Genomic DNA, 15,033 nt, shown 5'->3' with positions numbered 1-15,033 from the left:
GGCTTCCTGATTCACAGCCCGCTCAGCTGCAGCTGTAAAGGACATAGAGACATATTTAGGCATACCTATCCATCACATACACATGCTGGACTTATTTTTCATTTTATAGACTATCTGCTGTATGGCATTAATTCATCATTCATTACATATTATAAATTTGTTTACTGTTCCTGATATCCCCAATGAGCTTTCATTACATTTATTCATGTGTGACTATACTGTATGGGGCACTTGTGTTTATATGTGGATTTCACAACTTTATTAACCTGACACCTCACATTTGGACCTAATGCAGTACTCCAGTTGATAAATATATGTTATTTAGCAGGAAATACTAAATATTTACGGCTGTCCGCATGAATGATTTGGCGAAGTTTTACGCCGGATGCCCTTCCTGACGCAACCCTCCCCATTTATTCTGGCTTGGGACCGGCACAAAGAAATGCACTGGCTTGTGCATCCCCAGTGGCTGGGTTAAGTAAGAGTGAAAGGGAAGGTCTACAAGAGGGTAGTGAGACCAGCTATGTTATATGGGTTGGAGACAGTGGCATTGACAAAATGGCAGGAGTCAGAGCTGGATGTGGAGTTACAGATGTTAAGATTTTCACTGGATGTGATGAGGGTGGACAGGATTAGGAATAAGTATATTAGAGGGTCAGTCCAGGTTGGAAGGTTTGGAGACAAAGCCAGAGAGGCAAGATTATGTTGGTTTGGGCATGTGCTGAGGAGGGATGCTGAGTATATTGGGAAAAAGATGCTAAGGATGAAGCTACCAGGTAACAGGAAAAGAGGAAGGCCTAAGAAAAGATTTATGGATGTGGTGAGAGAGAACATGCAGGTGGTTGGTGTGACAGATCAAGATGCAGAGGATAGAAAGAAATGGAAACAGATGATCAACTGTAGCGACCCCTAATGGGAACAGCTGAAAGAAGATGATAAGTAGGCAATACTAAAAAAAATGTTTATGTACTGCTTTCACATGTAAAATGTGAATTAGTTATAGTGGGGATTGAACCAAAATGGCTGCCTGCAAAGCATACACTCTAACCACTACACTATTGCAATACTGCTTATGTTGGATGTCTCTTGCTATTTAACTTCTTGTGCTGTTTAAGCTGGACTAAGCATAGCTAAGCAATGGGCACACTCATGCAGCTATGCTTAAACTTGATCGCATTTATAAAAAAAAAGTTTTGTTGTGTTATTTTTATCTATACCCTTCAGAATATCCTTCTAATGCTAAACCTGTTATTTTATCAATTGTCTGTTTTGTGGGACAATTGTCCCTTTTGGCTTTGTCCATATTCCTTACACTGATGGGTTGGGAGGTGTGCACTATGTGCTTATGCTACATGTGTTATACTAATAACTTTTGGCTTGGTAGCATAACTTTCAACCTCTTAGAGAAAAAAATCTGGACAAAGTCTACAAATGATGGGGAACAAATAGGGACAGATTTTATATATTGCTCTTACAAACCTAAAAAGTTGATAGAATAATAGGTTTTACATTAGGATGAATTTTCTGACAGATGTGTGGAGTCTTACACTCAAATGTTTTGTCATTATTTAATGACGTCAATCCTCAGCTATTTGTCAGAAAGGTACACATTTTAGGGGGGGGGACACCAAAAATATGAGGCAAACATCTGGACATTCTGTGAAAATCTGTACAGTTGAGAGGTATGCTTGGTAGGGATGATTGTCCCTTTTGCCTTTGACCACATATTTTTTTGTTTTCCTGACAGGTTGGGGGTGTTATGAGCATTCATGCTAATTTTTAATTGCTAAAAAGCAATTCTGGAGTGCAGGGGGCATGTGTATTCTGAGAGCTCTGCTCTCAGACACACCCCCTGCACTCGTACATGGAACCATGTCCATTTTAGGGTATGGCAGTGCGCCTTCATAAATATGCATGGTGTGCTGCCATGCTGAACAGGAACGGTCCCTGCCATACAGGAATAATTTATTCCTGCACGACTGCTTGCTGAATGCTGGGAATCATTTACTTTTTCATTTACTGTACTGCTCTTCTGTATTTTTATTTCTCACAATGTTTTAAAAACAGTCCATAATTTCTTCTAGATCCATATATTTCCTATAACTTCCAGAGGTATATGTACTGTTGAGATGATTAGTTCTTGGTATCATTTTGGATCTAAAGCTAACTTATTTAAGCATTTAGGATAAAAGTGTAATTTGACTTTTCCTAAACTAAAGAGAACATTATATGGTAAGCTCTTTTGAAAATCTGCATTCTATTATTTTCATTTATGATACTGGGCCTTTCCTTGTGCATTGTTAACTTTATTTTTTCTGTCATTTATTACAGTGCAAACAGTCTTTATCCATTTGCTTTGTCTTTTAACACCAGCTTAAAGGTTTGTCATATAAATATGCTTCCATTATGTCTCATAGGATCATGTCAGAAACTTCACCATTTTAATTGGACTGTTGTAGTTCTCTTAGAAATAAAAACCCTTTAGATTCTTTTAACTTTTGTATATAAGCTCATAGTCTATTAAAAAGGAGACAATTTTCTTAGATTTATCTTGGATGTATCATTATAGTATAATAAAGTATATTGCTGTAATTTTTTTTCTGTTTTAGAAGCCAGATGATTTAAATTTTAATCCATACCTATAAGAGTAATGAGTGTAACAAATGATTCAGAAAAGCTAAAATCCGTAATATTTAGTCAGTAAGGATTACTAAAGTGCAGACACTCCATAGAATATTTATGGTGGGGCAAAAAGGGTAGCCGACCTGAGTGCAGTACATTAAGAAACACTATTGCAAGATCCTGATCTCTCTTATATGCATACTGGCATTACTGATAGTATTGCATTTGCAGTCAAAACTGAATATTGTTACGCTCCATGCGTGTTATAAACTGCAGCAAGCAGTTTGCTAAAGTTCAAAAGTCGAAAGGGGCTTTTTTAAACTGTGTGATATAAACTGTATCTGCTGCTTGCTGAATTAGATGTTTTTTTCTTACGCTTCACATTATCAGAAGAGCTTTTTTTGGAAGGGTGTCAGATCGATAGATGAGATGGATTACATTATTAACTAGCTGCACGTTTGCATACAGTGGGGCTCTGTTTGTTAATTGCACTAGTATCATTTTTTAAGTATATGGTTAAAGTCTCCTGATATTATTATACGTCCCTTCATATTTAAAGTTAGAATTTCCATATACTTCCTAGTGTATTTGACTCCATTTCCAGGAATCCAGTATATATTTTCCAAGATTAAGATTCTTTTTTGATATTCATTAATGACCATATACATCACACATTTATCATCACTGTAAGAGTCAAAAACCCTAGACATTGTAATAGAATTTTTCCATATGATGGCTATTCCCCTTCTCTATTCTTTAAAGCTAGAATATGCTACTATACATTTGTTTTGTATTTCATCTGTTAATATCTTGTAAAAAAGCACTTGTGTTTTATGCATTTTAAATACTTACACTACCTCTATTATTACCACTGCAAGAAATCTTGACCAATGGATGGGCAGATATACATATATATTCTAGGGATTACCTCAGTGTCACTGCTAGACAGAGCAGCAAAAAATAATGGTATAGTTCCCCCATAAAAGGGGTGGCTTAAGCCACAAAACTATGGGCTAGGCTTATAAATGCCCTCGGGCAGATAGCCTAGTATGAACCTATAAACCTATGAACTGCTGAGACAATTTACATTTAATGAAACACAATTAAAGAATTAATCTTATATCAGTCATATTCATACTGCTGTTACTAATTGCTACTGTATTATCTCTATTGCTTGAAAGCTCATTTTTATTTGACTTCAAACACAAAGAAAAAGAGTTAACAATATTAAAGATAATTAAACTATAAGTAATCCAGCTCCCTTCTGTGGAACACAAGGTTCCTAGTCTGAATAGAAATCCCATTCAAAGTAAGCTTTTATTTCTCATTTTACTCTCTTACACCCACTTACACTATTCTCTTACATTAAATATGTATAATACAAATATGTGAAATATAATGGCAGAATATCTGTTTTAACTCACTCTTCCTTATTACTGAAAAGTAATTTTCATCCATTTAAACACATGTTTATTCTTTAAGTTTATAAGTACTTACCAGGTACATGGTCATGGAGACCATTGAGGAGACTGTCCCAGTTTCTCAAAAGGTCCAGATCATTGTCTAAATAACCTGTTCAGACTCACATATGTGCAGATGAAGGCTGAAGAAATCAAACACTGGACCACAATGAATAGTTTGTCAACTGCACATAGTTTAATTCCTCCACACTAACTACCAGACTTCAAATTCTATACAACATTTACATTGTTAGCACTCTTACGGTTGCTCAAGTTCCATGAGTAAAATGACGAGCCATTTGTATTGACTTACAGCGGTATTAGCAACCATTATTTATGTGAAGTGAAGGGCACTTTCTTAACTCCTGTCTGTGCCTTTTGTATAATAAAACAATTATAAACCTTCACTCTTTTATCATATATTCATTCTAAACAAGAATTACATTATAAACCATTATCCACACATGCTTAGTATAATTATATATGAAGTATTCAAATATAAATAAGCCACTATATTACTTTTCATATCATAGTATTCTGCTATAAACTGGATGAAATATGTCATCTAAGTTTTAATATGTTATTTACCATATAAATTATATATACTTTATATTGATTAATCATACTAGGGCTTTTCCATTTTGTAAAACGTTATACTTTTAATTTCTTTATAATCATTCACTACATTTACTTTTAAATATCCAATACATTCTATAAAAGTCAATTAAAATATGTATTTTTCCCTTAACTAATATGTACTAACAATATTGTATTGTTAAAAAATCAGTTACTTAAAACATATTTTTAAAATGCAGAGATAAACAAAAAATCTAGACCTAAAATACTAGGGGTGCTACCTTTGGAATAGCCAATAAACATGAGAATCATTTTGATTAGTGTAGTTGCCTGCCAAAGCTCATATTTTACACCGCTCCAAACAAACAGAAGCCTATTCTGGCAACACAGTTATAATGCAACTAAAGCTTTTCTGTCTGTCAAGAAGAAATCCTGACAAGGGTCAACAATATATGCAACACAGTCTATGCAAAATCAAATCAAAACATAGAATTTGGCATTATGATGGAGAAAGAGAAAAAAGACATGAATAATGATTCTATGTAAAGAAAATTGTGATGTGTAAGTCAACATTTAAAAACAAATATTAGTTGGACATATAATAATATTAATCATAACAATTCACTTAGGTACTTCATTAGTTATTATAATTCAGAGTTCTCTATAATATATACAAGATTATTAATGCACATATCTTGATTCAACACACTTCTTATTGCACATAACATGTGTTTCTCCTAACTCTCACTGTTCTTTTATTTCTTTGGAGAGGAATATATTTGTACAAGTAAAGCAAAGTATTTCTAAACATATCTCATGCCATTTAATGAACTTCATATAAATATGAGCATGTAGAGGAGGTAAACTCACTGTTTTCTTTCCCACCTTGAGTGGTACACTGAATGCTGTACTGTGGAAGCCCCTTCTATTGTGCAGTGCAAAGTGACAAACAGTTATTTCATGACTTTAATCATGAGATTTGAAAAACCCTAAACTGACTTTTATTACTTAAAAGAGTGAAGGAACTTATGTTCAGTCTACAAAAAGAGATTTATGTTAACAGAAACAACCCACACTAGAAAGTGAATATTAATAACCCTATTAGCATGTTGAAATGCAAATTGTTTAAACCAACAGTATGATGACTGTAATGCATGACTTTTTGAAAAAAATATATAAATTGCTATTAAGCAGTATACTTCTATATGGCAGAATATGCTACGATGTTTAATAATTATGTTTCATACATGAATTAGGTGACATATACCTGTATGATAAACTTTAAGGGGACTCATGAAGGTGCAACAAGATGATCACCTCCATATACATACTGCTGCATGTATTTATTATTTAGCAACCACACTAACATGGCATTGTATGATACCATTTAGGGCTGGCCCAGCTGTTGTGCTGAATGCTAATGAGGCAGTCTGGGAGAAAGGCATATATTATATCGCCATGTGCCTCTCTCCAGAACCTCCTCCAGGATGGCATATACACACAAAGCAATTCAGGAAATCATTAATCCATGTAGATCAGCATGGCTGGCCCTACCATGATCAAAAGGCCATATTTCAGCTACCTACCATGACTGTGGTGTGGGGATCAGGAATAGAGGAACCACTAGACACCAGCAATACATTTAACTTCAGTGCCTTAATGGCACTGGCAGCAGTACAGGGATTGGAATGGGATGAACACTAGACATCAGAAATATATTTAACTTCAATGCCTTAATGGCACTAGCAGTAGTACAGGGATTGGGATGGGACAAACACTACACACCAGGAATATATTTAACTTGAGTGCCTTAATGGCACTGACAGCAGTACAGGGATTGGGATGGAATGAACACTAGACATGATGGATACATTTAATGTCAGTGCCTTCATGGCACGGCCATCTGTACAGGGATTGGGATGAGGAGAACTCTAGACACCAGGGACACACTTAACTTCAGTGCCTTAATGGCATGGATATCAATATGTGGATTGGGGTAGTGGAATGAAACACTAGTCACCAGGGATAGATTTCACTTCAGCCCCCACACAGCATGGACATTAATATAGGCATTGGGGGTTGGGGTGAAACAGTAGCCACTAAGCATTACATTTCCTTAAGTATTTTAAAGGCACCTACATCAGCACAGGGATTGTCAGGTGGGGGGACACTAGCCATCATAAATTACTCTAAAAAACATGTACCATAGCAAGACATAAAGCCATACTGGGATTGAAAGGGTGGAGGTGGAGGCAACACCAGGGAATAGTCAGCACTAAAGTTCCACAATGGCATCAACTTCAGAACAGGGATCACTGGATGGGGGAATTAAATGAGGAAAACAGGTCAGGGACCAGTACAGGGACTGTGGTATATGTGTGTGTTTGTGTCTTATGTACTTGTGTGCATGTGACAGAGTGATGGGGGGGCAAAGCTTAGGTGAACAGCAGTGTACTACTGCAATGTGCTGATTTGCATGTCATGATTTTGTGACTCAGAGACATTCATATTACCTGATAGTGAAGTCTTACCTTATTGTGGATAACATGTCACTGAATCACAAAATGCCATTTGTAGTAGCAGGGCTGGCTCATGCTAGACTCTGTAATGAATATCCTGTCTTGTGTATGTAAATAAAACATGGACAAAGACTTACCTAGGACAGAGCTTACCAAACAATATGTGATATATATTCTCACTTAAAAAATCTTCTGAAAAAAATGAAAAGCTGTACTGTATTATATTTAAGCTGAACAATTAAATGAATAATATTTATTCAAAGAAAACTGCAGACTTGTCTCACACTTGGTGTAACTTTGGTAAAATAAAAAGAAAACTACAAGTGATGATAGAGCACTATATCACACAAAATGAACTTTAATCCACTGGTTTAGCGCTTTTAGCCCAAGAATTAGGCCTTCATCAGAACAAAGTGTTAAAAAAAACTGTCTCATTTTTATACCATCATCAATACACATCACACTAATCAAATCTCATTTTACTTCAACTTAATGTAAAAACTGTTTAAAATGTGTTTAAATAAAAATATATTATAAATAAAGCATACATTTCTAACAAACATATAAACTATTTACATTTGTTATAATAAGCTTTTCTTTTCAACACAGCTTTATAGTTGACACCATTGTTAAGCCCAGGTGCCCTGCATGCATCTAATAAAACCTGCCATTTAAACCCTCTAAAATCTAGTTCCCCATCTCTGTCTCCATTAAAGCCCAATGGAACATGATCTATAAATGTAAAAAGAAACTTAACACTGTTATTGCTACTCACACAGTTTAAAGTGTGCTTGTAAAGAGCATTATCTATTTTTTTCTTTTTGATGGCATCATAGTGTTTAAGTTGCCTACTTGTTTTCCCAATATAGAATGAAGAACAAGTGGAGCATTTTGCCATGTATACCACAAATGTAGATTTACAATTAAAAATGCCTGGAACGTGCCACATCTTGCTCTGAGTTGCAACATTAAAATCTGCTCCCTCTGAAATGTATTTACAAAAATTGCAACTATTACATTTAAAAGTACCTATGTTGCCTTGAGGCTTTTTTCTTTGTCCACTTTCTAACATTTCTTTGAAATTCCTTCCTCTTGTGTTAACAAACATGGGGGCTTCTCCTACTACCATCTGAAGATCACTATTTGAAACTAATATTCTCCAGTTGTTGTACACTATGTTTTTAATTTCTTTACTGTCTTAGGTAAAGGTTAACAACATGGAAGTTAACCAATCCTTCTTGTTTTTTGTGTTTCCACTAAGCCCCTCCCTTTCACTTGTTCTAATAATGTCTTGGACTATTTTAGAAGGGTACCCTCTGTTTTTAAATCTAGAATGCAATTCCTGCACTAACAAATCTAACTGTGCTTCATCGCTTGTAAGTCTCTTAAGCCTTACTAACTGCCCCTTTATAATATTTATTCTCAAGACTTGTGCTTTAAATCCTTACAGAAAATGGATAATAATGCAACATTGAAGTTTAGAAAATTACAGTCTTGTGTGAAGTTTGTATATCTATATTATTGGACAGACAAAAAGTAAACATTGTTTAGATAAACACATTAGTCAATTGTATACATGTTAATTGTATAAATTTCCATTTCCATGAGCCTTTTTGTTTTTCTTTGAAGAATAAATCTTTAATCCAGATCTCTCCGCTTGTCCCCTTAGGCTTTTATGGCTCCTATTAGTTTCTTCCTATACTTTGCTAATCTTTTTTAGATTTAAGAAAGGAGGGATCGTCTTCTAAAGAGTCAAAAATAATTGCACCTTTGATAGAATTTACAAACAGCAAATACAACTTAACATTTAATGAACATATGGAATGAATGTTACATTACATCATAAAAATATCCCAGTTTTAAAAATAAACTTAAGTTTGCTAACGAACATGAAAAGTACTAATCCTAAACTGTCAGTTTCTTACTCAGTCTATACATATATTACTGAATAATCTGAATACTATCCAGAAGCCAAAAGTGTAAATAATTATTTTAATTAATAGCTCATGCTTGTAACAGAGTATTATGCACCTTTCTTAATACAGGAAGATTTATACTGCTCCTTTTAGCTAGTCAGTTTTTGCTATAACATTTGCATTTGTATTCCTGCTAAGTGCTCATGGGGCCTGGTTTTGGAAAGGTTTTACACAATGTGCAGTTGTTGGGGAAAATTGATTTCAAGTGGCAGAGGGGATGTTATTAAAGCACTTTCACGATAACCTGTCAAATGCAAATCTTTTTTTAATTTAATTGCAGCAATATAGCTACTACCTACCTAATCTTTTTATCTTTATATAAACTCTAATATGAAAATTAGAACAATCCTGTATCAAAATTGTTGCTAAGTGGGGGGGGGGGGCGGAGCCTAATGGCTAACTGAAAGCAGCTTAAATTTGAGCTCTTCAAACTCTTACTAGAAAATACAGGGAAAACTAAAAATATTTAACAAATTTTGGGTAATTATTGAAGAAGAAGTAACATACAATAAAAATACCAACTTTGAAGAAATAATTCTGAAATTTTCCTGTCAAATACTTCAGAGGACACCACAAGCTGTTGAAAATGAGTAACTCAAAGAACTCACACTCAGATTCTATACTGAAAAAAGAGATGCAACAGATATCTGCTACTTTACTGGACTTGTCGTTAAAGATGGAAAGATTTTCTGAGAACTTAGAAGGTCTTAAAGATAACTGTCAAAAACAAACTGAAATTTTTAAAGAAATATTACAACAGCAACAAACAAAAATTTCTGACATTGAGACTTCCTTAAGTGATGTTGATGGGAGATTAAAAGAAGAAGAACTACAAACCCAATTTTGTTACAACAAAATACATGGTTAATAAATAAAATGGATGATATTGAAAATAGAGAGAGAAGAACAAACATAAGGATTTTTGGTCTTCCAGAGAAAACTGAAGGAGATGACATTATCTCATTTTTGAACTCCTGGCTACCTGAAGTTCTAGGATTAAAAGAAGGATTATCTTATGGAATAGAAAGAGTACACAGAGCTATTGGTAAGCCACTTTCTATTTCTTCTAAGTCTGCTCCAAGATCCATAGTGATTAAATTCTTATCTTTTATGGACAAAGAACTAATATTGAGATCAGCATGGAGGAAAAATCCTGTTATGTATAAACAGTCATTATTAAGATTTGATAATGATTATTCCACAAGAGTGCTGGATTTAAGGAAGAAAGCATGGCCATTAGTAAAACTTCTAAAGCAGCATAAAATCAAGACACAGCTCTCTTATCGTGCCAAAATAAGAATTCAATACAATAATGACATGAGATCTTTTAATAACATAGAGGAAGCCACAACCTTCATAAAAAACAACATAATTTCACTTCCCGATGAAATGGACTGGGCATATTCATCTTCCCTAAAAAGAGCTTCAGGAAAAAATATCTGGTCGGAGGTGAGGGGAAAAAAGAAGCAGAAGACTGGCATGAAGAATTCAGAAGATACTACCTCTCTCAAAGTATCAACCAAGGTATGACTACATTATCTAAAAGTTAATTCCCTTAATATATGACTCAAAGCAGTTTTTCTGCCCTTTATTAGTTATTTAGCCTATTATAATAATATTTTATTTAGTACTTAAAAATTGATTCACTAAGGAACTGAAATGCATAATTGCTTTTTTTTTAGGTTGTCGCATGAATATAAAATCAAGACAGTTTATTAGATGCTTATTAACATTGTTCTAGAAGTCCTTATAATAGTTTATCTTTTAGACTATTTCTCCTAGATAAGTATTTCATAGCTAAAATAAGTTACTAGCAACTGTCTGAATAAATTCCTTTATATTTTATAATAGTATGTTATGTTATTAAAGTGCACATTTGATACTTATCAACCAAAATTTAGAGATAAATATGTTAAAAATAGAAATGCTTCTAAATGCATCAGTTGTTCTTAGAACATCATTGGACCATTTAAAAGTAAATAGCATTCACGAACCTACTGCTTGGCTATTTTTAGATTTTTACACAGAAAGTTGTTCACCATCTCTTTCACAGCACGAGATATACTGAAGCATTCATACTTGTAGTTACAATTACTGACCAGAAGATGGCGCGCACGTACACACTATCACAATATCCCTTTTCTAAACTCGGCTGTTCTGTTTGCTTGAAATGAAAGCGTTTAGCTTTCAGTTAATTTTACACATCATATATCCTCCTTTTATCCCCTGCTACAGCATTATTTCCTATTGCTAACTTCAGATAAAAGTATACTTAAGAATAGTGCTAAAATAACTTTGAATAAAGCGCTATATATATGCTTACAAACACATTAAATTATCATTGCTACTAGTGGAGAATAGAATTGGAAAAGTCTAATGATAGTATTTCTTAAATTAAATTGGATGTTATCATCATTTTAATAAATTATTTAAGTATGAGCAGCAGTCATGAACTTTCTGTTTTAGATTTCTTTAGCTTTCTGTTAAGGAAAGTAGCTTGTCTTTACACATTTAACAAGTGAAATGCTGAAATGCATACAGCTGTAATTACAGCTACTTCCCAGAAGATGGTGCTCAAACACAACATTGTAAAGTTTTTTTCTCTCTGCACATTATTATTCAATACTTTGAATGTGAAATGTTTACTTTTAAATTATTTCTAATTTCCCAAGTGCTTTCATTATTTCCCATTATTTAAAAGAAGGGAGGAAAAGGGGAAAGAAAAAAGAAGGAAATAATAAAAAAAGAAGAAGAAGGAGAGTAAGGAAAAAAGAAAGTAATAGTGTTGTCAGTTGCTGTTAAATTTTACCAGTGATATATCCAAATATAGTGATACCTGCACTTTGAAGAAGGTGTTACATAAACTGACTGGGATAGAATGAACCATTTAAATACTGCTGTGATCTGGTGATTAATGTCTTGTATATATACGATGTACATGCTCTCCAAACTCATGTAATTGTTAATGTGTTAGGTGGATTAGTTTCATTTGTTGACTTAAAGTGACATGAAAGAAACTTCCAACTACTAGTTTAAAAGGTATTTCAGATGCTTATTTATTTAATAACCTGTTCTATTAAACAAGTTAACATACAAAAAGAAGCTTTATAAAAGGAGTAAAAGAAAGGAAAAAAAAACAATCATTATAAATAGTTGTATATGATACAACTGTGACTTCTTAGCATTATCATTGTAACTTACATTCATAGGCATAATGCTAGTTTATTGTTTACAGCCTACTTTAAATATGAGACTTTTATCAGTTATTAAATACTCATTACATTTCTGTTTACAGATGATTAACTCTGCTATGTGTGGCTTTTACCTGGAACTAAATAGAGAAAATCTTCTGAATAATAGCTAATTAGTCACAGAGTTATAAAAGGTCACATATAAATAATGCAAGAGTTTAACTCTTCACACAAATTAATAATTTTTCTTTACTTTATTATATAGACAACAGAATTATAAAAGTCATGACATCTTGACCGGGTTTGATAAGTTATATTGTTCAAGTAGACGTAATCTAATATGTAATAATTCTTATTGTTAATTATTAATATAGTAATTTATTTTAGAAGATTGTAATAATAATCAAATAATATGATATGTCTCATACAGTTTTGGAAAGAAATTATAAGAGTTTTAGTAATAATGTACCAATTCTAATAATGCAAATTCATAGCACAAGTATTAATTCTATTTCTAATAGCACAGTTATAATCCCTTATAGATAGTTTAATATTGTTGTTTGTAAATTAATACCATTACTACAATGTATGGAAAATAACTATATAAATGACTAATTAATTGAAGCATTGTACTCTGTGGGTACAATATTACCTATACCAAGACATGAAATAATAACAAAATGACTAGCTATTTATTAATTAATTTATACTATATTGATGGAATGCATTCATGTAGTAACCAGATTTTACAGTCAAGATTTAAATATATACATGCATGAAAGTATTTGATGTTCTCTGATTTTAGTTTTGTTTTCCTTATTGAAGAGCTCAAGCTAGAGTAATATTTCTTCTTTAATGCTGTTTATCTTGAAGGTAAATCTGTTTGAACTTTTAAGTTCAAACAGATTTGAGGTGTTAGACACTTCATGTTTGAGACTTGGTGTGGTTGAAACACTATTTGTTTGTTTAAAATATGTCAATACAATGTTTTTCAATTTTTTTGTTTCTCAGTGGTCCAAATGGAAGATTTTTTTTAAACACATATAGAAATAGTTATACTTGTTTTGTAATAACTTCTAAAAGAAAAGAGGATATAACTAATATACTAAATACCATAGGTCCTAAGACAAAGCAAACGTCTAATAAAACAATCAACCTGAAAGCACATGATAAATATTTATAAAAATGACTGACACAACTTTGTTATCTATAAACATTAATGGTTTAAATAACCCTATAAAAGGTCAAACTTTCTAAAATATCTGAAATTACAAAAAGTACAAATTATATTTATACAAGAATCCCATCTAAAATTAGAGGAAGATTTCATATGGAAACCCAATGACTATCTAATCCTCTCTCATTCCCAGTATAAAAAAAAAAACAAGAGGAGTTATAATCTTATGGAAAAGAAGTACCATTGTTCCACAGATCATTTACAAACATGAAGATAAAGAAGGGTTATTATCAATTGTAATAATAAAATATCAAAATAGAATTTGGACTTTAATAAATATTTATTGGATTCCTGGAGTTGGACTATCTACTGTTAAAAAACACATAGAATTGATTAACAAAGTATATAAAGGTATGATAATATTGGGGATATTTTAATTGTATTCTGGATAGCTCTGAAACAACTAATAAAAGAAATTTACGTCTTTCACCCGTAGGTAAATATTTCAAGAGATGGATAGAAAACTTAAATTTGATAGATGCATTTAAGTTTAGAGAATCTAACTCACTAAACTATTCACACAGTGATTATCGCTTTAATACTCAAACAAGAATAGATAAAATACTTATATCTTCTGACTTAAACAACAGAATAGTAAAATTTTCTATTATTCCATGTCCTCTTTCAGATCATAACGCCTTAATCATTACAGTACAAATGGATTTTAAAAGATTAAATCTAGTAACAAGAATACCAGCCTACATTTTTAAATTAAAGGAATTTAAACCTTGGCTAGATACAGAAATTAAATATTTTTAGAAACAAACCTGATTAAAGATACAAACAATACAATAACATGGGACACATTAAAGGTCTTTTAATAGGGCAAAATTGTTACATGGTTTAAAAATAAAACAAAAGAATGGGAATCTGAACTACATAATATTCAAAAACGAATAATAGAATTAAATATAAGCTATTATGATCTATCAGAAGATCAGAAAAAAGGAGAAGAAGTTAAAGATTTAAACAAGAAATATAATGAAATTCTTACCCATAAGACAAATCTAGCTTTGGAAAAACTAAAATTTGCCTCAATATCAACATCCCCAAAACACCTCCATAACATAGCTATGAGAATTAAGAGGCAGAATTCTGAAAATAATATCATAAATATAATACACGAAGGGAAAGGGAAAAAGAAGGTATCTGAAGTAAATGATATTCTTGAAGCCTTTAAGTACTATTATGCTCATCATTATGGAAATAAGGCTAGCAATACTACTTCTTTAGAGCTGGAATTTAACTGTCCTTTATTAAATACATTATCTGCACAACTAAAAATAGACCTGGATAAACATATCTCCATAAAGGAAATAAGATATATAATCAAAGTAAGTAAGAATAACAAATCACCAGGAATGGATGGAATCATAATGGAATTATATAAAATTCTCCCAAATGCAGCAATTTCTTTGTTCCATAATATGCTAAATGAAATTCAAACACAAA

Source organism: Protopterus annectens, chromosome 3.part0 (assembly GCF_019279795.1).
Source record: "Protopterus annectens isolate FY-2018-M chromosome 3.part0, PAN1.0, whole genome shotgun sequence".
NCBI classification, from domain to species: domain Eukaryota; kingdom Metazoa; phylum Chordata; order Ceratodontiformes; family Protopteridae; genus Protopterus; species Protopterus annectens.
The sequence above is the reverse complement of the archived record's forward strand: the minus strand, read 5'-3'. Positions refer to the sequence as shown.